The following is a 23205-nucleotide window of genomic DNA, read 5'->3' as shown; positions in this document are numbered from 1 at the left end:
TAGCGTGTTTTTCTCGACATCTCTTCACCACTAGATGGTAGAAAGACTGGTGGCGAGATGGCGAGATGGTTGATAGTTTCGTGGCCCGTTGCTGGTTCTGCCGCCACGGCATGAAATAAACATTTCACAACCTTCCTCCAACCGGAGTGGGCCCGGGTTGCTGCTAGTTTGTATGCTAACGTTTGAGCTGCCGGTGGCTGCAGCTTCGCTCTGCCTAGTTGTTTGCCTCTCTATCATCTTTCTCCCGTTGTTCTTTTGCTGTTTTAATCTACTCGCTGGAATTGCTTTGGCTTCCGTTTTTTCCCCACTCTGCGGCTAGCTAACCCATCTGATGGGGAAAGTTTTCCCCCACCCCACCAGTTTTTAGAACCACGGTGGCCACGATTTTACGATTAGTGATTTAAACAAATTTAGGGTGTTTAAATTTATTATCTGTGCTGTGTGTTGGCGCCTTCCTGCCATCCGCGGGAAAAGTTTCAACCGTTTTTGTTTTTGGTTTTTTATCTTTTATTGCGGTGCTACTGGAAAATGGTTTGGAAAACTGCCATCAACTCGATGTGGCGGGAGGAAGGTTCATTCTCTTTTCCCCCTTTTTTTTTGGAGCTCGATTATGGAGTTGGTGGTATGGCTGCTGAATTGCTGGCCAGAATGGTTTGCTTTATGATAGCCACTCTAAGCTCTGATCTAACCCGTTGCTGATGATCGGCCCGTTCAACGTTAAACGTGGAAGGCGTTTGATATGCTTGCGCTTTCCTCCGTAAATCATATCCATCACGATTAATGCACATAATTTGTTTGTAGGGAAATTAATAAAAATGCGCTCTGTACTTGTTATGAATAACTTTAAAGGCATAGTACCTTCCCCACCACTCTGTTGCTCGCAGTGCGCAGATCGGTAGCAGATCGTACGCGGGCAGCATTTAGATAAAAACGCCCCATTAACGGCAATATGCTTTAATGGAAGGGTGTCATTTGTCGCGTGACAGATTTTACGACAATTGGAAACGCGAACAACCAAACCATTGGGACTGGAAAGGAGCTGATGATGATGGCATCTTACGATCCTCAGGCTGGATCGGTGGGCGAGATTTTGGGGGAGCGAGCGAACGAGATTCCCTCCTAACAATCTGTTTTTCGAGCATGGAGCGTTTATTACCGCGAACACACCCGTCGTAAAATGTCATTTGTCCCTGGGCGGATGGACTGTGTTGTGTCTCTCCCTCTGTGTGTATGCCCGGTACATTTGATCAAGATGTCGTTTTATTCGCCTCGCCCTGTTTTTCACGCTTCTTGTTGCTCTTCCTGCGCTCACAATGAAGTTGATGTAGAATTAATAAGAGCACCGAAAAGTTTGCGTGCGAAAGGATTCTTACTGCTGTCCCCTGCTGCTCAACTTTGCTTCATCGCTGGGCTGGTGCACGTGCACGGGGTGTTGGGTAATAAAATTGTACCCATTATGTGACTCGCGTTACGAGTGGGCAAATCGAATCATATTTTCTGGGCACGATTCTGTGCAGCAACAATAAGGACAACAAAAAAACATCAAGAACATCTTCCAAAGGACGTCATAAGAACTTTTTCACGCGTTGGTGGGTGTTCGCGAGTTTTGTGTGTGTGTGAAAAGCGAAGAGCCAAAGAACAATTTGTCGTTAACGACGTAACACCAGCTATAAGTGAAATGAATTGTTTTGAAAAGGGTGTTTTTCGGGGAGACATTGGACGGGTAAAACAAAAAACTAATAAATGTTTTTGGTGTCCGGATGGTGCTAATGGTAGACGGGTTGGCTCCTGCTGGTGACCGGTCATGGGTCAATTCCCATAGTGTCCCTCCGTAGCGCCAGAAAGTCTGATTAATTGGTTACATAATACAAATAGCTGCAAAAATCTTTGTAATTTATAACTCCAGCAAGATCCACGCAAGTTTGTGGTTAGAAGAAGAGGAAAAAACCACAAAAACTTTCGTGATATCATCTAGAGGTCCATAAGTATCACATTCCTTAGTGATTTTGCTGTTGATGTAACTGACAAATTGATTTCATGATGATAAGGGCTATTCAAAGGAGTCATTTGAAACTTCCTATTTCTGAATCTTATGAGTAATGTTCACAACATTGAATGTTATTAGTTAACATGTAAGTAAATACTTATTTTTGTTGTTTTTCGAGCAAAGTTCTGGGAAGATATAAGGTTAACATGTAGTTATTTTTTTAGATTTATTTTACATGTTTAACACACTGTTTAGATTCTCTGCGTCCAGATTTCTCGGTACAGTGGGACGCCGTTTATCCGGGTATAATTTATCCGGCTGTCTGTATAACCTACAGAAATGACAGTTCAAGAGTTTACCTGAGATTTCAGTTTGGATTACACTGAAATCTCGGTTATTATTATATTAAACCGAGGTCTCAGTTTTGCGAATCTCGGTTATTTTAAAAATATAACAGGCGTGTTATTGAACCCTACGAGTTGACAACTGTACTACCGGATTGCTCCATCATTCCATAGCAAAAATGGGAAGATGGGAAAAATTAAGTTTTTGTCGGAATCGATTCTGGCTAGCTCCGCAGTTTACTGGAATCGATTCCGGAATCGGCTCCGAAATCGGAATCGACTCCTGAATTGGTTCCGGAATCGACTCCAGAATCGGAATCGACTACAGAATCGGAATCGGCTCCGGAATCGGAATCGGTTCCGGAATCGACTCCGGAATCGACTCCAGAATTGATTCCGGAATCGGCTCCAGAATTGATTCCGGAATCGGTTTTGGAATCGGAATCGGTTTTGGAATCGACTCCGGAATCGAAATCGGTTCCGGAATCGAAATCGGTTCCGGAATCGAAATCGGCTCTCGGATCCGAATTGGCTCATAAATTAGAATCAGCTTCCAAACGGAGTAAGTTTCGCATCGCCATAAAAATAGGCGTTTGGGTCCAATCATACTACGTATTGATAACCGCAAAAATCCAAATTTACTTGTAAAAGATCCATTTTCATGGAGATCCCCGGACTGATTTCGCTCCGGAGTCAACTCCGGAATCGGCTCCGGAGCCAACTCCGAAATCGGGTCTGGAGCCAACTCCGGAATCGGTTCCGGTATCGGCTCCGGAATCGGAATCGATACCAGCATCGGAATCGGCTCCGGAATTGATTCTGAACACGGAGTCGGAATCGGATAGGTCCGATTCCGAGCTCCCACCACTAATGTAAAGGACCAATCGAATTTAATTTCCTATAATTGTGCCAATCCGACGGTTGAGTTAGACGTCTTAGCTACTTAAGCTATGGTTCATAACTTTACGGTAGGCACCTTTTAGGAAATTTCCATATAACATATCAAATAAAGAGATAATCTTCAGTAAGATATGATCGTATTGAATATTTCATCTATTGCAACGCTTGAACACACATTTACATGAAATTATAAATCAACTTCACTGCCGAATATCTAATAAATTTCCAAGTTTTCAAACTCTCATCAGGCGCATCATTAAATAAACAAGCACAAAGAGCCATCTGTTTGAAAAGAAAAACAGCAGCACCATCAATAACTTTCCTACCGCAACTCTGCTATAAAATATGTTCCGTTTTCCAAAATACTACACGAGACCAGCACCACCACACCAAACAGAATCGGGCCTTTTGCTTTGCTGCGATGGACAATCAAATTTACACAAAGCTCGTAAACATACACCCTCCGCCCGATTGCGCTTGCGATCGTATCGGTGTGTGTGTGTTTGCCTCGTTTTTTGGACGCGACTGGCCGCGCTTATATGTGTATGAGGGTGAGCCAACCACCCCAACCCGCCACCCGCACCGTCTAAGCTCTAACGCACTGGGCGGTGGTGGTGGGGCAGCGACTTCAAAATTAGGTCAAACTAAACACGATTGCTCGATTGCTCGAGAAGCAGCCGTGTGATGCGCGTTTAGCTGGTCTGCTGTCTTTTTCCCTTCACACGGGCGGGACATTCTGTTATCGGCCGCGGACAAGGAACGAGTAGCACCTCCTCCCGCCCCATTCTTTCGTTTCGTCCCACCTTCCCAACCTACTGTGGCCCTTATCGATGGGGCCATCGTTCTTCTGCCCTGCCTGCGGTAACGTTAGGGAGGTAGCGCGAGAGAGTTCGTTTCTTCTGCTTAAAAGATGTTATTTTTCGTGCAATGTTCCAACTCACGTTGTTTAGAGTTTTTGGTTTGTCTTGCATCCCCGCAGAATGTAGAAGCAAAAGGTAAACAACTCATTCATAGTTGCCTCGCAAGTACGACCGCGTTCACCGACCGCGGTTCGTTTCAATTTGCGACGACGAGTCGTTGCGACGAAACCGCGCTCTCTGCGCCTGGCTGACCAGTTTCTGCATCGCTTTTGCCATGCGATCTGACTGTTAAATTAATCAGCATTAATTGTCCCCGTTTCGTGGCTTGCGTCAATCGCGCTGGCCCCGGTTCTACCCCTTTTGCGCTGCTTCCGTGTTTCGCTGTCGGCCGTTGTGTTGAGTTGAGTGCGTGGAGTGGTACAGGCCTTTCATTAGATAGTTTACAGACCAACTGTTTGTCACTTCATCACGATCGCACTCTTCTCGCGACACCTCGCATGAGTTTAGCTCATCGTTTTAGTAAAAAGCAAAAAAACCCTTTGCCTTTTTACATCACATTCTGTCATTTAAAAAATGCTGCTTCACACACGCTGGCAAAAGGTGCGGCAAAATGGGACAGAGACGTGATGGAAGGTATGCAAAGCAAAGCTCATGTTTTCGCGCAGCTCACGAAGAGCTCATTTTCCATCCAGCACTTACCGTGCCCATTACGGCTATTATCGTGCCCGTACATGCATGCAATATATCGCTGGTGATGGAGCACCCGTGATTAGATAACCGGGTGGCGATTCGGTCGGTGGCGAGGCCTGGGCGCGCGGGATGCAGCCCATGGGGAAGGGAGGCCCGTTGCGGTGGCGACAACTGGCCGGATGCTTGAAGTTTGCCCGTTAAATGGCAAGATGAGTTGAGGGGTTGGCATTTGCAAAACAGCATCGCCACACACTGCCGGGCGTTGCGAAGGGTGCACAGTGTGCCGTAATAGTGCAATGGGTAGGGTTTTTATTTTTCATTTTTTTTTAAATATGAAGTTTGACGTGTGGTCCATGAAAGACGGTCCATGTAGAAACGAACATCAAACTATTAAATACGTTTCAGCCTGTAAATGGAAACTAATACTCATTTTCTGCGACTTCTAATAGGATCGCTATTGCTAATTTGAAATTTTCCACTGAATTCTAATGGGAAAAATGGTTTAATAGCTGTTTAAAACGATGTTTTACAACGCTATAACGCTATTTTACATTTTCAAGCACAAAAACTAGAAAATTGAAACGATTTTCAGATAAATATTTGTTTGTAAACAAATGTGAAAATAAAATATGGAGGAAATAACTATCAGATATAGCTAAAAAACTCTTTCAGCTACAACAAATGCTGGTAATTTCCTATTTTTCTAATTTATTTGTTCTTCTTCATCTGGTTTTATTTCCAATTTTATTTGTGCTATTCAACGCGTGTGTGATGTATTTTTCACAGCTGTCATATATTTGCGACAGCTGTGCTGTTGAAAAACATATTCCGAGCGTTGAATAATCATATAAAATGAGGCTCTAAAACGGCTTTTATTTTAACAACATTTAAGCAAATTAATAAGTCAAAAGCAATTGTATGACAATCCCAAATAAAAAAAAACTATTCGTAAACCATAAAAAAAACATTCCCTAAAACCAAACTAACGCCCCGCACTGTAACTCGTACTTTACGATCTGTAGCAAAAGCCTGCATGTATTTGTACCGCGGCTCCGGCTCTCTGTTAGTTGGGCGAAGCGAACGATGGGGGAGAAGGGTAGGCGGGCCGGCTGACGGTTGATGCCGAGGCACTCATTAGTTGTTCGTTAGAATAGATAAGAATATTTGCGCGCGGCTCATAATACCCGCGGAGTAGGGTTTAATTTTAGATAAGTTACCGTTTGGCACTGTTTGCTAGGGTGTTGTTTGCTGGCTTACTGTGCCAGGGGATGGGGTGGAACGTTGGTAGGTCGGTTTGAGGGCTCACTGGCGCAAAACTGTGCAAGGATGGATACGCATCGCGCTTTGCGTACGGTAGAAAAAGTGGAACAACAACAACAACAACAACAGCAACAATTGTAAAGTAAGACATATTGCCCCGCACAACGCTCCGCGCGCACTCGCCAGCCGTAAAGGAGCGCAAAAGGAGCGCAACACGAAGGAGAGCGACACCGCAAAACAACAACAAAAAAACGCCTCTGCCCGGACCGTGTGCGCGAAATATTATCCGGTTCGTTGACCTTTCGTGATTGTAAAATTTATCAGCAGCGCATAGTGTAAGGGTGGGAGGACCGCGGGTGGCTGCTTTTGGGGGGAGCTGTTGGCGCTAATAGCAATGTGCGAGTGTGATTTTATTCATCGCGAATAGGCGGAATAGGCCCGCTTGAACGATTATTAATCGCGTTTTCATTGAAAAGGGTGTGAGTGTATGTTTGTGTGTATAGAAATAAAGAGCAAATGTTTAAGCTGAATAGTCTTTTTACTTATTTTACTTATTTTACGTCTTATTTTACTTATTTTAGTAGTTGAAACAACATTTAGCATTCGTGGTAAAGGATTGACATTATTTTAGGGCTTCAAGTTCAAGTGAATATTTCAAACGAGTTAATTACATTTCTTCAATATCAAAGGTAGCTCGAATTATATGTTATTCATTCTTTGAGCTACTGTGGCTCCCTAAATTCATGGAAAAGCAGCATAGATATTTGTGAATCCACGTAATTAGTACTGTTCGTAAAATTTAATTTGTTCCAACAGCCTTGTCCTTTCTGCGACAGCTATGCTGTAATTGCCTTTGATAAATGATTCAATACATCGCTCAATTCTTTATAGGTGTTTGAACATGCATTCGATCATGTTTTAGTACAAAGATCATGAAGAACCTCAAGATAATGAAGCATACAGTATTTCAAATGTTAGATTGGAATAGGACCTTAAATCCGTGACCAATTTGACACTTCAAACAAAAGAAGCTTCAAAAGTTGTCCTTATATTTCAAATCAAAATACGTTAAACACTAGCGCCATCTCTATAATGAATCGCTTACTACACTGACACAGACGAGAAACTGCTGAACCTCCTTATTGTTTAGCTCTTCAAATTCCAACTGTGGAATGTTTTACCCACTTCTCACATCATTTGTTTTGATTTGGAACTCTATAAAATGACACTTTCGTGGGTATTTTGTCCAATTATTCTCATAAAATCTTGCCTCACATTTCCTTCGCAATTAGTACTTGGAAAAATTGTTGACATCTAAGCAGCCGCAAACAGAGCTCATTTTGACAGAAGAGATCGCCTCAATTGCAAATGAACGTAGCATAACGCAACGTTGTAACGTTGTAACGCAAGAGCCATGTCGGTTCATCGGTGCTAACAATGACAATTACTATTAGTTCCTTTTGATTCTTATTCTTGTAACTTTTACAGAACTCTAATTCGATGAAAGCAAATATATTTATCATTATTTATATATAGCCCAAGAAGTTCAATGGCCCATTTTGCCCATCAAACTAATATAACTTACCAGAAGTTGGCTCATACGTCCATGCAGTTTATGATTTTTTGATGAAATTCAGCTTAATAATAACAACCAAGCTATACTATTATATTAATTAAAATAAAATTAATAATGAGAAAGGTTATTTATCGAATGGTATCAAGGTTTTAAGATATTTGAAAAGAAACGGTGAACATGTTGAGAGTAATATAGGAATACTGCATTACTAGGAATCTACATTAATATAGCAATTTACTGATTGAAATCGAAGCTTTTCAATCTTGCGCTGCGTGCCTAAACCATGTAATACCTCAATTTTATTATATAACAAGTGTGAAAAATTACCTTCAAATGATACTTAAACAGTAATTGAATTTGAGTCCAATATATCTCATGACTACGATTATGATGTGCTTCTGTGAACACCGAAAATAGGTAGTTGCATATTTCATTCGTTTCCTCCGCCAACTCCGCCAACATGTGCACTTTCAATTTCGATCAATTCCCTTCCTGCAAACTTCCTCGACTGACGTAATTCTTGTTGAAAAATCGAATTCCCCCGGAGGTTCGAGTCTGCAGTGGCGTGTGCCGCTCGCTGTATCTACCAGCTTCGGCGGTGTCGTAATTCAAACCCTCTTCTCCGCATGTGACCTTTAACACATGGCCACATAGTTTGGGGCAAGGGTCCTCCCTTCTGCCGCGCAACTGCCACCAGCCAGCCAGCCAGCCAGCAAGCTTGCCATCACACACTCACACACTCGGGTGCGGGTCGCATACCGCATTCCCGTGGTTGCGTGCACGCTTTGAATGCGTATCGGAATCTGATCCCGAGGCCAAACAACACCCATGCCAACCCGCCCGGTGCGGTATTGGGATGTGGAGATGCGTCCCAAAAAAAAAAAAAAAACACCCATTCAACCAGCGGTTCGGGGTTTCATGCGCGGAAAGATCGGTATCTCGCGAGGGTTTGCTCGAGCTGGTGGGGTTGCGAGCAGACTGCGAGTTGCTCCCTATTAAGCGTAAATTGTTCTAAACTCGAGCGAACTTCATCTGTGAGGCTGAACAGTATGGAATATGGATTCGGTACGGTAGTAATTGTGTGTGTGAGTGGTTGGATCTGTTACGCATAATAATGAAGACGTGTCCATTTAGAGGCTGGGCATGATTGAGTGAACCCGAAGTCGAAGTCGCACAGAAGAAGCGAAGCTATGCTTAAGTCATCATTATTTTGTTGTGTGTGTGTGTTTGTGTGCCCGAGTGAAAGAGCGATCTCTAGATGATTGTATCGATTGATTGATATAGAGGCAAACGAAAAGAGAGATGGTCGAAGTTGTAATGTTCGTTAGTTAATTGACTGGATTCGAGGTATCTCCAATATTCCCTCAATAGTTGTAGACGCTACGAAATTTTGACCTTTGTTTAAAATGATAGTAGCCAGCACATACATTACTTCTAAGTTATGGTTTGTAAGATCAGATTTATTAATAAGCAACAAATACTTAGGGAACATTACATTAGGGAAACTAAGCTCATTTATTTGATCAAAAGGAGGCTCTAGAATATCTCTCCGTCAGTTATCTATGCGTAAAGAAAAAGGAAAGCTAAATCTTCTAATACCGGAAGCGAAGTTAAAATCACTACTAATCAACAGGCATTTAAAAGAAATGTAATACACTAAATATATTCAGGAAATTATGATAGTCAATTGCCATCCACCTGATGTCTCAGACATACCACCATCCTATCCATGTATGAAAACAATGAACATAGAAATGGCTTACCAATCAACAGCAATAGTTCCAAAAATGACAGCTAGCACAAGTAACAAATCAATAGTCAGTTCCTATAGTAATCCACATAAAATGGAATAATGTATGGTACAATATAAAGCATAAATAGCTGAACTTAGAACACGGGGCAGTCCCGTGGTACAGTCGTCAGCTCGAACGGCTCAATAACATGCCCGTCATGGGTTCAAGCCTAGAATGGACCGTTCCCCCGTAGCAAGGACTGACTATCCCGCTGCGTGGTAATGAATTAAGTCTCGAAAGCTTGTATAGGCCCTTATGTCTGCGTAGGAAGGTACGCCAAATAGAAGAAGAAGGAACTGAACTTAGAACAAGCTATTTGTATAAGTTAGTAAATGAAGGAGTGTATACTTCGGAATTAAAATTCCAATGCAATTTAGCAAACAGTCGATACTGTGAAAGATGTAGTTGTGTTGAAATTATTCAACACATGCTAAAATAATATCGCGATAAGAAAACAAACTGGGAGCTGCTCTGTGAAATAGTAGAAGAGCTTAACATTTATTAGAATTAATTAGAAATCAGAAAAAAGGGTGATAAGTATATTCAAAATCAAATGTAAGTATAAGTATATTAAATGATGGATAAGTATATTCAAATAAAATTTATACGCAGGCAGAGAAACAGGAGCCGGAGCAGTTTTTGTAATAAGTTTTAAAAAAAATTAAGGGAAAGAGATAATAAAACCTTAATTAGTTGTTCAGTTGATCTTATAAATACCTTCTCTAATGATAGAAACTGCAGCCAGGCCCATAGCCAGCGCCACCTCAACAACTTATATAAATCACAAATCGATGATGCAATGATCGCGATCCATGTTTGTTGCGTTTGATGATCGCCGTTGATGCATACCATGAGTGGCACTGCAGTGGAGGCCCCTTTTTTGCAGCTGCCGTCCCGCTCTGTTTACCAGCACCGAATGCACCAACACCAGCGTCATCTACATGCACCCGTGGGGTGGAGGAAACAAGATCGTTTTGCGCAACCGATCGAACAGCAGCAGAATGCAACCTTGTTGACGTCAAAAGCGCGAGTGTTGTTGTTGTGGAACAAATGCATCCCGCTACTGGGGATTGTGTTGTTGACGGAAGTGGAAACGTTTTGTTTTTTGGGGCGTTCGAGTTTAAACGTAGCCGCTCGGAGTCCGTTTGTTTACTTCCCCCTAGTGTTGCAAACGATCCCAGCCAAGAGCGGTATGTGCAAATGTGGTTTCTGCGTACCGATTGGCGCAGCAAAAATAAATTAAACACTCAACACGATGCACTCGCCCCAGTCCGCTCAAGATGGGTGTACAATTTTCCATAAATATCCACCTGCCGTGTTGTCGTGTTCTGCTTACTTTTAGATCAAATCGGCGGGGTTTGACTGCTGCGATTTGGAGCAAGTTGGCATCTTGGGGCTGTAATCAAACGGTTGCATAATGCACAGGTCCGTCAGGCGGTGGTAGCCCACCCTGGACGGGACGGGGCTGCCTGATTGGCGACCGCTAATTAGTGCTGACTCGTGAAGAAGCTCGCCCATCGACCTGGCTAGCGAGAGAGATCGTTTTATTTAACGTTTGTTCGCTTGCATCGTCGAGTTGCAAGATGAAGATTGTCTGTTCCTGTATGAATCAAGTGCTGATGGCACCGTGCGGTCATCGTCGGAAACTGGTCGCCCCCCCATCCCCCCGTGTCCCCTCTCTAACCGCTGGCCCTATTAGCACCCAACAGGCCGCTGGGTGCTAATTGCAAGCGTTACACAAGCATTCTTTAAAGGCGGCCGCGTCACGAGCATTAATTATCTGATGATTATATTTCACCGCGGCCTGCGGGCAGCCGGGCTGCGACGAGGTTTGCGTTTGGAAGGTCAGCGAAGGTGATGATGACACCGTCATACGTACGGGCTGACGATGGGTCTGATCTAAGCCGTACGCTGGGTGCAATGGTTGGTGCGCCCTCGCAAACCTTAATGTGCAGCTCATGCAGTTTTGCTTTCGAGGTGGTGCGCGTTTTGTCAACATTCCGCGGGCGGGGAAAGCCAATCTAGCGCTCTCGGGTCTCGTTCCAGGAATGAATAGATTGTTGCATCGTCTGGCCTTTTTTTAAGAAGCGGCACTGATGGGTGGAGTTTGCAATGGGAAATCAAATGGAGATAGGGTTTGTTAAGTTTTTTTTTTAATTTTAGTGGGTTTACGGTAAGTTACTTTGGTCTCATTTAGTGGCTCTAGCTTGATTGTAATTGATATTGAACTTAATATTGTTCACGTCTCTAAACATCATCAAATAGAGAAAAAAATGAAAAAAAATAATAGAAACTCTATTTCCCGTATGAAGGTAAACTCATGCAAAAAACTCATCCGCTGATAGGTGTTTTTAGGGTTCATCACTTCCTCACTTCACGCTTTCATTTCCGTCCTACCCGGAAGTGCTTGATAAGGGAAGCGACGTAGTTTCACACCGAAATGTGATCCTGTGGAATGTGTTGGCTCGCGAAGTTGGTAGCCACGGTGGTGTGAGTTGCCTTTTGGTGACAGTAACTTCCTGTGCAAGATCATCTCTTTCACTATCCGAACGAAGGGTGTGGTTTTTGGACAACTTTCTACGCGGGGTTAGTTTATATTTAGTCAACATAAAACTGAAAACGCAACTTCCCAATAGATACTTCTAGCGGATCGACTACAAAAGATATGTATTTCCGTTGTGTTCTTTTGTTTGGCAAGGGTTGTACGGGTGGTGTTTCCTGGTGCACCAAAGTAACGCAGCAGTCAACTGTGGAGTAGGGTAAATGTATTGAAACTTAGGCCTTACGATTATTTGTTGTTGACACTCTAAAGTAAGCAATAGATGGGATGAGCGGAGACAGTTACAATTCCGGGCGACGAACGATTGCTGGCTGGACTGACACCTTTGTGTAACTTTATGACTTCTTAGGCTATTAGAAGAAAAAGGAAGAATTATATAATAATAATAAATAATGAAAAATAAATGATAGCTATGGAAATATGTATTTAATAAAAAAATTATTCTTAGCAATACGGTCGAAACGGTTATTTTTGAATAAATGATGTTGTATTTGAATCGTTTCCTTAAAAACATACTTCAACAAAAATGAACCTCACTATTTGAATGATAATGATAAGAGATTCAAATTTGTATGATTGTTCAACGAGATTATTTCAATTTCATGTATTTTATTGCTCAGTATTTTTATTAACATTGTTTATAAAATTATATTAAAAAAAACAATGAGAAGCAAAGTAGTTTCAAACGCCTATGATTGCTTAACAGAATTCTTTCAATTTAATTTAATAATTTAATGCAATATAATTAATTTAATAATAATTTATTTAACATTTTTATACAATTATTTATAACAATGCATTTGAAAATATATAGAATTTCTAATAGGAATCACTGCTAGTTTATATCAACATCTGCTAGTCTAAGAGACCTGAAGCAATTTTTAAATATTTTTCAAAAGTTCCGAAATAGCTGTAATATGTTGTTGGAAAATATAACTTAATTATTATTATTATTAATTATTGTAAAATCAATCAAAATAATAATAATTTTTCCTTTATTACGTTACTATTTAAAGTTAAAGAAATTTATACGCAGCGATTTACATAAAAACCTAAAAAAACACTGAAATAGTCTTTTATAAAATGACTATTTAAGTGTTTTTACGACTATACGACTGTCGTTATGAATTTAAAAATTGTCACAAAAAATAACCTAAAATTAAGTAAAAACAAATGACAAAGCTTTACCTGACCGTTTTATAACTCCATATTTGCTTGGTACAAAAGATTAGCAGCTGCTTTGCTTTTAACACAAACCATACCTCCGATGGAGACGCATGGTATATGTTGGTTGTCAACCGTTTCAACCAACCGCACCGATACAATGTTTTCACCTTTTCACCAAAAACCCCTGCCTTGCAGACGGGGGGGAAAACCGGTGCAACTTCACAAGCGTTTGCACTCGGCTGTGCCCAAACCCCTTGAGGAGAACGGGCCTTGAGTTAGGATAGGATGCGCGGTGATAAGAATGACGGTGACAGGGACCTGTAAGTTGTGCGTACTGGCTGCCGCCCCAGTACCAACCATTTTCCCCAACCACACCCAGTACTGCTCTGCCAGGAAGCACAAAAAAAGGCAACTCAAAAGGAAAAGCAACCATCCGGAAAGTGAATTTTTGAAAAAAGAGAACCAAAAAAATCGATAACACCTGCCCATCACGGGGCGGGGAAGGGAGTTGGAAAAAGAAAGAACGAAATCCCGAAATAAAGCTGGCCCTGTGCAATTGAATCGGCTTGAAAGTGGCGAGTAAGGATTTACGCGTGTTTCGCAGCGGCAAGACTGGCCAGGTGAGGAAGGTGGTGTGCTGGCAGCGCTTACTGTCGGTCGATTGCAAACATCATAATGCTTTTGGCAAACACACAGCGAAACACTTGGGAGCTCAGTGTGTGTGTACGTATGAATGTAAAAGGGCGAAAGACATTTCCGACAGCAGCGTAGCTGAAAACGGTTACAACCTGCAGTGATGGAACGGTTTGACATGTTTCCTGTTTTTTTCCTTGGTGCTGCTATGCCCCAAATGTTGCCAAATGCCTGAGGGAACATACTTCTGCGGACAGGTGGAACAAATGTTTGAAGTAACAGAATAATACATCTATGAGGTGCGTGTATTTTTTTTGGTTCCTCTCCTCGAAAGACTGGTTAGTTGTGCCATGTTTCATGTTGCATGAAGCAAGACGATACACACAAATCCCAGTGCAGTGCTACCGAAATATCTCACCAGGAAAAGCGTTAAGCAGGGTTTTTTTCCCCCTTCTTTGCTTTGATCCCTCTGTCCCAATTCATCCATCATCGTGTTAGTCCTCTTTTACGGTATTTGCTGGCTGCAGAGCTCCGTCATGGCTTGGCAATGGTGTAATGGAGAGCAGGCCGGTAGGCAGTTGTTGGGAAACCTTACAAATAACGGACATAACGTTGTGAGTGCAGCGTGCATGAATGGGAATTTTGCTTCTTTTTCTTGTTGGTACCATTCTGCTCGGTTTTGTAAAGCAGCTCTAAGCCTGGAATGGATTAGAATTGTGTGGTACTGTAACTGTTCACACCTTGCCGTTCGGTGTGTCCTTTTTTTTGCACAACAGGTCTCGATGTATACGTTGGAAAAAATTGGTATTTTTCTCCTTTTGTAGCGCACTACAAACAGCGGCGAAAAGGTAGATGAAAATGATGAAAAAAAGGGCCAGATTGCTTTTCAGTCAGCTAAAATTTTGCATTCATCGCTCTCAAGCTCTCATACGCGTGTTCTCCGGATCGGAAGCTGATCGAAAACCGTTTTTCAACAACTTTGCTTGGTTGCAAAACAGGAAGGTAGGCTTGTTTCGGGGCCATTCAAATCCTCCGCACACAAATATCCGAAACAAACTTCAGCAGCAGCAGCAGCGAGCAAAACCGGAAGCGGCGCTGTCGTGCGGTGCGCAGCCGCGTAGCATATTATGATGGAGCATGGCCATGGGTTATGCTTTTTGAATGCGGCCTGTGCGCGGTGGCTACTACCATTGCAGGGCAACTGTGTTGCACAAAGGGAGGAATCGGTTGGTATGAAACGAATGAAATGGAGAAAACATGTTTAGTTTATAACAATAATAGGACAAATAAATTAAACAATAAAGGAAAAAAACGATATGCATATGAGAAGGCTAATATGTAAGTAGAGGTGATAAATTGAAAAATAATTTAAAAGTATCATCAAAGCAAATAAAAACTTAAAATTCTAAAAACATACTAAAAAAATACAAGAGCCTCTCAACATTCTGCAGCAAAGTTCCATCCAAGCAACGGCACGGTTGCTGTGGGCGACAATGCTTTCCCCACCTTCGCCTCCCAGCCGCTCCGGAAGTGGTTGTAAAGTTTCGCGTCTTCTTGCTGCGGCAAAATCGTTTGTGCTGTGCCCGGAAGCGGCGGCTTTGTGAAAAGATTTCGTGGCCCTTTTTCGGGGCAAACCTTTCATTATCTTCCATTGTTCCGCAATAACCACCGTGGTTGCAGGCCTCCCTTAACTTCTCTCTCTCTCTCTCTCTCTCTCTCTCTCTGTCTCTCTGTCTCTCTCGGTATGACGGTATGACTGCCCTGGGAGGAAAAGCCAAAAGTTTGTACTTAATTTCATGCTTCGATTGTGCCGAGCAACGAGAGCGAACCGATGCCCGATGGACGTGTTAAATCTTGGGAAAATTGAAATTTCCCTATCATTAGCGAAATCGTGCACCGAGGCTCTGGCTATGGGAGACCCCACGCAAGCCGAGGGTTGCGGTTTCGTATTTTCGTAGCTGTGCAAACATTAGTTAAAGTTGGTTCAATATTTGAGTTAGTTTTTAATCAGCATCCACTATCCACTCCTACCCGTTCGGTGGGCTGCAGTCGACCATGCTGACATGCCGCTCACACGTGCAAGTACAAAAGTCATTAAAAAAGCTTACACACTCACCGAGGGAACGTGTCCCAAGATCCCGAGTCCTTTTCGGTTAATTAGCGAGCGCTAACAGTGACTGGAACGCGGTGAACGTTAGGTCCCCCCGAAAGAGATCCCATCGGTTTCCATCATGACAAAGATGACGATGCCTCAATGGTGATGGTGCCCCTGGTGATGATGATGATGATGGTGCGTTGGGTACCGGAACGTGCTCGAGGACGATGCAGCAGGACAACAGACCGAGTCCGAGTGTAAGCCACTTTAGCGCGCGATGGGCACTGAAAACATGGGCCGAAAGGACATGGAAACACTCAAAAAAGTGGCCGGTGCGGGAGCTCTTGAGAGGCTTCTGAGGTGCGGGAGTGTCGGAAAGCCCTCTCCCTGGTTTGCACTGGGGAACAATATTGCGATTATGTCACGTAGCCGGTGCTCGGGCGCTTTTTCGCAATGGCACAGAGAATGGGGACGAGCGAAGCAAAATGGGTTTCAGTTTTTAAACCAGGACAAATGACAATAAAACAGAGGGCTGGAAGATAATGGATAATAATTTCAGCGTAAGGTACGGTGTGTAGTTGTTTAAAGCATGATTAAAACGGGCTTATGGTGCATGTTTATTATTATAGGGTATTTCGATTATAAGGTCTTAGGAAGGGAGCCAGATAGATGTAAATATCTAAAGCATTCTCGTTTGGAAGGATATTTTCCCTGTACAGTAAGTAATAATATGATAATGTATTAAAAATAGCATTAGATATCATATACTTAATGATAAATAGCTAATTTTAATGTCAGATATTTCATATGAAATTAGTTTTTAGAAACAAATGTAGAATTCGCCGGTAAATCGATAGCTAAAGGGATTAAGCGAAGAAATCTTCATAAGCTAAAACGGATGGCACTTGATATATCTTTTAAGGGACACGTGTAATACGGTATAAGATAAGTAGTACGGTTTAGTAGTCCGATTAGGAAAACGAATCGATAGAAATGAGGCTTTGCGCCTCAACAATCCAATATTTATTAACAACGCTTATACAGTACCACCCAAAACAGTGATCAGAAGTAGATTGTAGGTGTAGAATCAAAATCGTGTGGTTATAATATAACAATTACAAAACATGATAAAATATGAAGTTTGTATAGAACATCCAACGATACGTAGTGGAATAAGCCGTTTATCCGGGCTTATCGGGACACGACCTTACCTGGTTACTCAAATAACACGGATAACACGTTTCAAGTATGTTTTTGAATCACAAATTCTTGAAGTTTTAAAAAGTTAAATTTGTATTATGTTAAGTCAGTGCTTATTAACTTCATGTTTGTTTGAAAACTTCTGAACTTTGATTAACTTTTGATGACAATGTGCTCTGGTAACGATTGATTAATGACAATGTGCTCTTTTCAAATATCCTCCCAACCACGCAATGTCACCATTGTACAGGTGACCCCCAAGATAACATTTGTATTTGGAACCAAAACATGTCCCCAAGCAAGGCGTAAGTTGAAAAAGTCATATGTCGAATATCTGTCAATGTAAAGTTTATAACCGTTGCAGAAGAGGCGACATCAATGATATCGTGTATTTTATTTGAACCAATGTTCAATTATGTGTTAATTTTACTCCAAAAGTCGTTTACACGATATAAATCATCAAGATTGGATACATGGGGAATCTTTAAAAATGTATATGTAACGGTTATCAGTAAGAAATTAAAAAATTACATCAATTTCTTCTAAATGACAGCTTTTAACTGTCAAAATCAAAATCGTTGTATCTGCTCGAGAGGGCCGTATCTCGAGTGTGGCCGGTTAGGAACTGTAATTTCTCTACAACACGGATATACAGATGGCCGGATAAAAGGCACCTAGATATAAGACATTCCTCTTTAAATATAAAATCCAATGTAAGGTAACTCTAGATCTTTTTATGCAATTTTAGGATGAATAGCAATAATGATGATGATAGTCAAATGTGCATAAACTATTGTCTTTCAACAATTTATCGCAAGATAAATACTGAAATACAAAAAAAAATCATTTCTATGTTTATGTTACAACTATTCGCACCATTAGCAAGGTAAAATAGAAGTCATCTATGACCCAAAGAGTAATATCCATGACTCTCAGATCAAAATGTATGAAAAGTTAAAGTTGTCTCGAAGAGCCATGCTTTTTGTAATTTGCTTCATAAATTGGCTCCAAAAACCATAGTACTTGTATTCATAATATAAGGCGAAATCAGTTCAACTTAAAATCGTCTCGCTCAAACAAAATTGAAAACAAGTTCTGGATGTAGGATCTGATTGCTTCCGAAACAAATGTTTCATATTAGATGAATGAATGTGATGCTTATAAATTAGGTCACCTGAATCAGCCCAGAAACCCACGAAAACACAATTCATTTCCGCAGCAGTAGAGCAGGTGTAATCAATTCTCCAAACTGCGTTGGCATCGGCATGGCAAAAAAAAAAAGAAAATACCAGCCACGATAGATAATCTATAGCCTGGCGACAAAGCAGCACTGGACAGATTCGAAAACGCCTCTCTCGTTTTGTGTCCGAACGAATTTTCCAATTGCCATCCAATGGATCCTCGCACACGGCGCACTGGCTACGTTCAAACCAGGTCGAAAAACACGTGCTAGATACACATTCCTATACACACACACCAGGATACGAAGTCCCGCTGTATGATTCCATTCCCATCGTAAAACGGGGAGGAACTTCCCGATCGATTCGTGTGCCTGCTTGCGTGGCACTATTGCAATGGTCATAATTCTATCCTCTCCTAGTGCGCACTTTTGCGCCCTCAAAATAGTTATAGTATGATAAACATTTTGCGACCAGGGCGGGAAAACTGCAGCAAAACGATCAGGCGAAAGCTGCACGAAGCTACAATTTATCACTTTGTTCGATCCGCGGCCAACTTCCGCCGTCACCGATGTTCCACCGAAGTTCTGAGCCATGTTCTGAGCGAGGAGGAATGAGTGAAGGAGGAGGCTTGTAGGGAACTAGAATAGAGGAGCAAATCAATTGAAAATCAGAACGATCCAACAAAATCCGACAGTCCGATGTGTGTGTGTGTGTGTGCAAGAGAAACTAGAACATTATTGCCGAATGTATCCTCCACTCGACCAGAAGGACAAATAGGACGAACGTGTGAATCGAGAGCCCCGAGCTGGGTGAACAAGCACCACGCTAAAGTAATTGGTATTTGGAGGAGGATATTTTTTGTGTGTTTGTGGTAAATGAGAACGCGTCAGGAGCGGCTTCTACTGCCCTACGGAACTGGAGCTTGCTCTGATAGGGTGTGTGTGAGTGCGCGCGTGTTTGTTGCAGCAAACAAGGTTCGTGAGATGGTTAACGAACCGAATTTCGTTTGTCACATTTTTCACAGCCCCAACTGGCTGGCGGGTGTGTAGTGGTGTAGCAGCGCGTAGCAGCACCACTGCGGTGTCCCCGTAAAGTAGGTCAACAGGCGGGTGAGGTCTCGTTTGGCCGTTTTACATAAGGCACAATTTAACAGCTTCCCTCCGCTCTTGGGGTTCTTCTCCTCTGGTGCTGCTTTTGCGAGGAAAATTATCTCCATTTTCCGTTTCGTGTGGAAAAATAGGGGATTCGCGCGGATGTTGGGAAAGGAGGGTAGAAAGGAATTCGATCGATTACATAAAAAGCTTCTTTTTTTTCGTTTTCTTTCGCAAACGCTTCCACCAATACAGACGACGCACGTGCTTCGCTGAGTCAGCTTTTCTGCCATTTTTTTTACGCTTTTCCCAGTAGTAAATAAAGGACACAGGAAGTGGGGCAGCAGAATGGGGGGAACGAACACTGGTTGGTGGATGAGGGGTTTGGTTGCGCAACTTTTGTGCCAAACGGTACGCACACAGCGATGCGGATTTCCGATTGAAGCGCACCGCACGGCCGTTGTCCTCTTGAGCAGGTGGTGAAAGTCCTTCGCTGGTGGCGTTTGCCCTTTTTTGTTGTTGTTGTTGTTGGTGGGTGGAGGCACGTTGGGGGGGACAAGTGCGCATGAGCGTACCTATACTCTGACAAGCAAACACACACACACACAGACAAGTATCGCAAGGCAATGTGTGAGTGTTTTAAGTGCTGATAATGTGCTTTGCCCACCGAGCACAACCACATGCGGGCAGCTAGTGCGCGTGGCCAGTTTTGTCCGTTAGGTGTTGGTGTTAGTTGAACGCTCCCAAAAATACCCTCCCCCCGCCCTCAAATTCAAAACTCGCTCACTAACACCAACAACACAAACCGAGTGTGCCGAGGACAAAGGAACGGACGAATGACTAAACTTTCGTATTATTGATCCACTTCTGCTTGTCAATATATTCCGCGTACAGCTGCAAGGATATGAACGAGCCTTTTTTGGAGCTACACCTCGTCGTTTTGCCTTTGTACGTGTGTGTGTGTGTGAGTGTGCCCATGTTGGGGCACATGCCGAAGTGGCAATGACAAAACTCAGAAAAAGAAGATCCTTTTCGGTGTCCAAAATTTCTCTGCCCACTCATCCACCACACCACACCTTTGCTTCGCCCTGCCGATTGCCGATGAACTGAGGAAACTGAGCATAAAGAAACAGAAGGGGCACATTAAGAAAACTTGATTATGTATTTGCAAGTGGAGGCTTTTTTGTGCCTACTTTTTGTTCTTTTTTATCTCGCTGCTTGCTGTTTTATTAAAATTTACTGTCTTGCGATGCTTTCGCGCGTGGGACAAGAAGGCCCCGCAAAAGATGTGGCAAGGAGGGGTAGAACATTCTACGGATGGATGGAAAAAAAGGGCACGAATGAGACTCAGGAGTGGCGATGGGACACTCCCAAATGGAGGCGCCCGGTGGCCGCGGTTCCGGAGGTAGGGGAAGTGGCGAAATGGGCGGCAGAGAGATCGAAGTTTAGATTAAAGTTAACACTGTTTCCGCACGATAGCAATGATAATGCTTTCTCGGAGTGTTCAGTCGATTTGTTCCCTTCGGTTGCGCCGGGTTTGCAAAGGTATCAATTATTTTAACGGCTCAGTAAACTCTCTTGACAGGGCTGGGTTTCGGCGCAAAGAAAAAAAAAAAACACGCGCGTAACCTTTAATGCACCCTGAAGTGGGCCAATAATTAGATTATGTAAGTCGAAATGAGGCGAAATATTATTAAACAATGTGATGGTGCGGTGTTGTGTTTCCGACCTGTGGTGTACAAATTCGCAGAAATTATTTGGCAGGAATATAGGGCGGAGGGAAGTGGGAATTAATATTTAATGGTTTTATCAGAAGATTATAAATCAGCAATAAAGTATGAGTTTAATATGTATTGTTAGGTGGGCTATGGTTAAAACTATTAACTTTGTTTTTTTTTTTAACGTTTCTAATACTAATACAAAAAATCGTTTTATTGGTTTTCTACGTTGATAACTGTAAGACGGTAAAATATGAACAAATCTTAACATAAAGGAGAAAAAGTTTTTAAAAATAATGAAATTTTATTTTGTAGTTATCTGTAAAATCAGCTCAGTAAACTATTATAGGCCAAAGTCAATGTTCCGTTTTCGGATTTTTTCCAACCAGTTTAAAAACCGTACTATATTGCCAACCGCTAGCTATCTTAAGACTAGCCTATATCAACAGAGTGCTTAAAATTGAGATTAACAAGAGAAAAAAAACATTCAAGATTAACCTAATACAAACATTCATTTCTGCAAAACAAAATAAATGTATGGCGCCCACTGTGCACGCAAGTATACCATTCAACAGCTTCGTGAGACGTTTGCCGATAGATGTCGCTAACGGTAAGAAGCTTTGAAAGCCCTCAGATCAGGGCTCAGCAATGTCGTCAGCTACATTTATTTGGACCATGTGATTAAGATGGTTTTTGGAGCAATAGCAATTATGAGTTAAGAAAATACTACAATATATCTGTTTTGGAGGAAAACGTGATAATTTGGTGCTTTATAGATAGTTCTCCAGTGAAATACTGGTTTAGCTGGAAATTGAGTGGTTGTCCCGTTTAAGGAATTTCTTACCCGTAATGCCTGTAAATGGTTAAATGGGTGAACACAATGGTAAATTTCATCTATTTATTGAAGTTTTTTCTTGACAGCTTTGCTAGTTTATGATATGACAGGGACGCCGTTGATCCAGGTAGCTTTTATGCTGTAGAGAAATGGCAGTTCAATAAAAAGGTGACATTGCGGGCAGAGGAGGATGGTTGAAAAGTAGCGTTATCAGAGCTTCATGGTAAATTAAAAATATTTTCATTCAACAAACGTGAGGTTCATAAAAAAATGACTAGAATCTACCAAGAATATTTTTGTGAGATACGTTTTAGCGAATTTCTAACAAGTCATGATGCTAAAAATAAATGGAAGTACAGTAGTACGTCGATTATCCGGGGACGGATTAACCGTCGGGCGCTTTAACCGTGCGCATAAATGTGACAGCTGTTCAAACATACGCCGAACATTTACAGCGATAGTCAGGTGGACAACCAGTTTTTATGTGCAGCACTGTAGTGTCTAGTGGTATTTTCCAAATTCATTTTTGTTCATGAACAGTTGTTAAACCTATAGTTATTGATTCAAATAATATTCTAGTAACGATTAATCAGTTAGTTGAAAATTAATTAAATATAAAACTAGTGTATTTTATAATTTTTATATGAATTTGACATTTATTGGACGATTATTCGTGCAAATCGATTAACCGGCATCCGCCCGGTCCCGAGCTACCTGGATAATTAACGTTCTACTGTATTCTACTGTTGATTCATAGGTAATCCCATTATCGCTCAAATAGCACCTTATTCTGAAAAAATGTAGGCTGATGTAAGATATAGATCATGCCAAATTTCATCAAAAATACATCATTTTTGTTTTACTAAACCCCGTTTGAACAGTGTACAAAATACTAATGCTTTCTATTTGAAAACTGATTCGCCGGATTCATAGATATCTCTAATCTATCCAGTTACTTGAAAAGTTTGACGATCCCTGCCATCGACAATTCCCATAGAGCAAATGTGGATTGCCCGTTAGGGACTATTCTGTCCCTGCTGCTGCTATGCTTTGCTGCTACGTTCACGTCCAGATGTTTCTTGTATTGAAGAATTTATTGAATTTGCTGTTTACAAGAGAAAAGTTATTTATTGTTCGTTAATGCGATAACCTCCGTAGGTTCATTACGTTTGCTTTTCAAGCACTTCATGTTGATCAAATGCATGACAGATTAAAACACCAGCATAAGCACAACAAGCATGAGCATCGATGCACTAGCTCTGGTTGGATGTATTTCTGGTTATTAATCACACTTAACGGGCAAAAAATGCTAGCA

Source organism: Anopheles gambiae, chromosome 3 (assembly GCF_943734735.2).
Source record: "Anopheles gambiae chromosome 3, idAnoGambNW_F1_1, whole genome shotgun sequence".
NCBI lineage: Eukaryota > Metazoa > Arthropoda > Insecta > Diptera > Culicidae > Anopheles > Anopheles gambiae.
The sequence above is the reverse complement of the archived record's forward strand: the minus strand, read 5'-3'. Positions refer to the sequence as shown.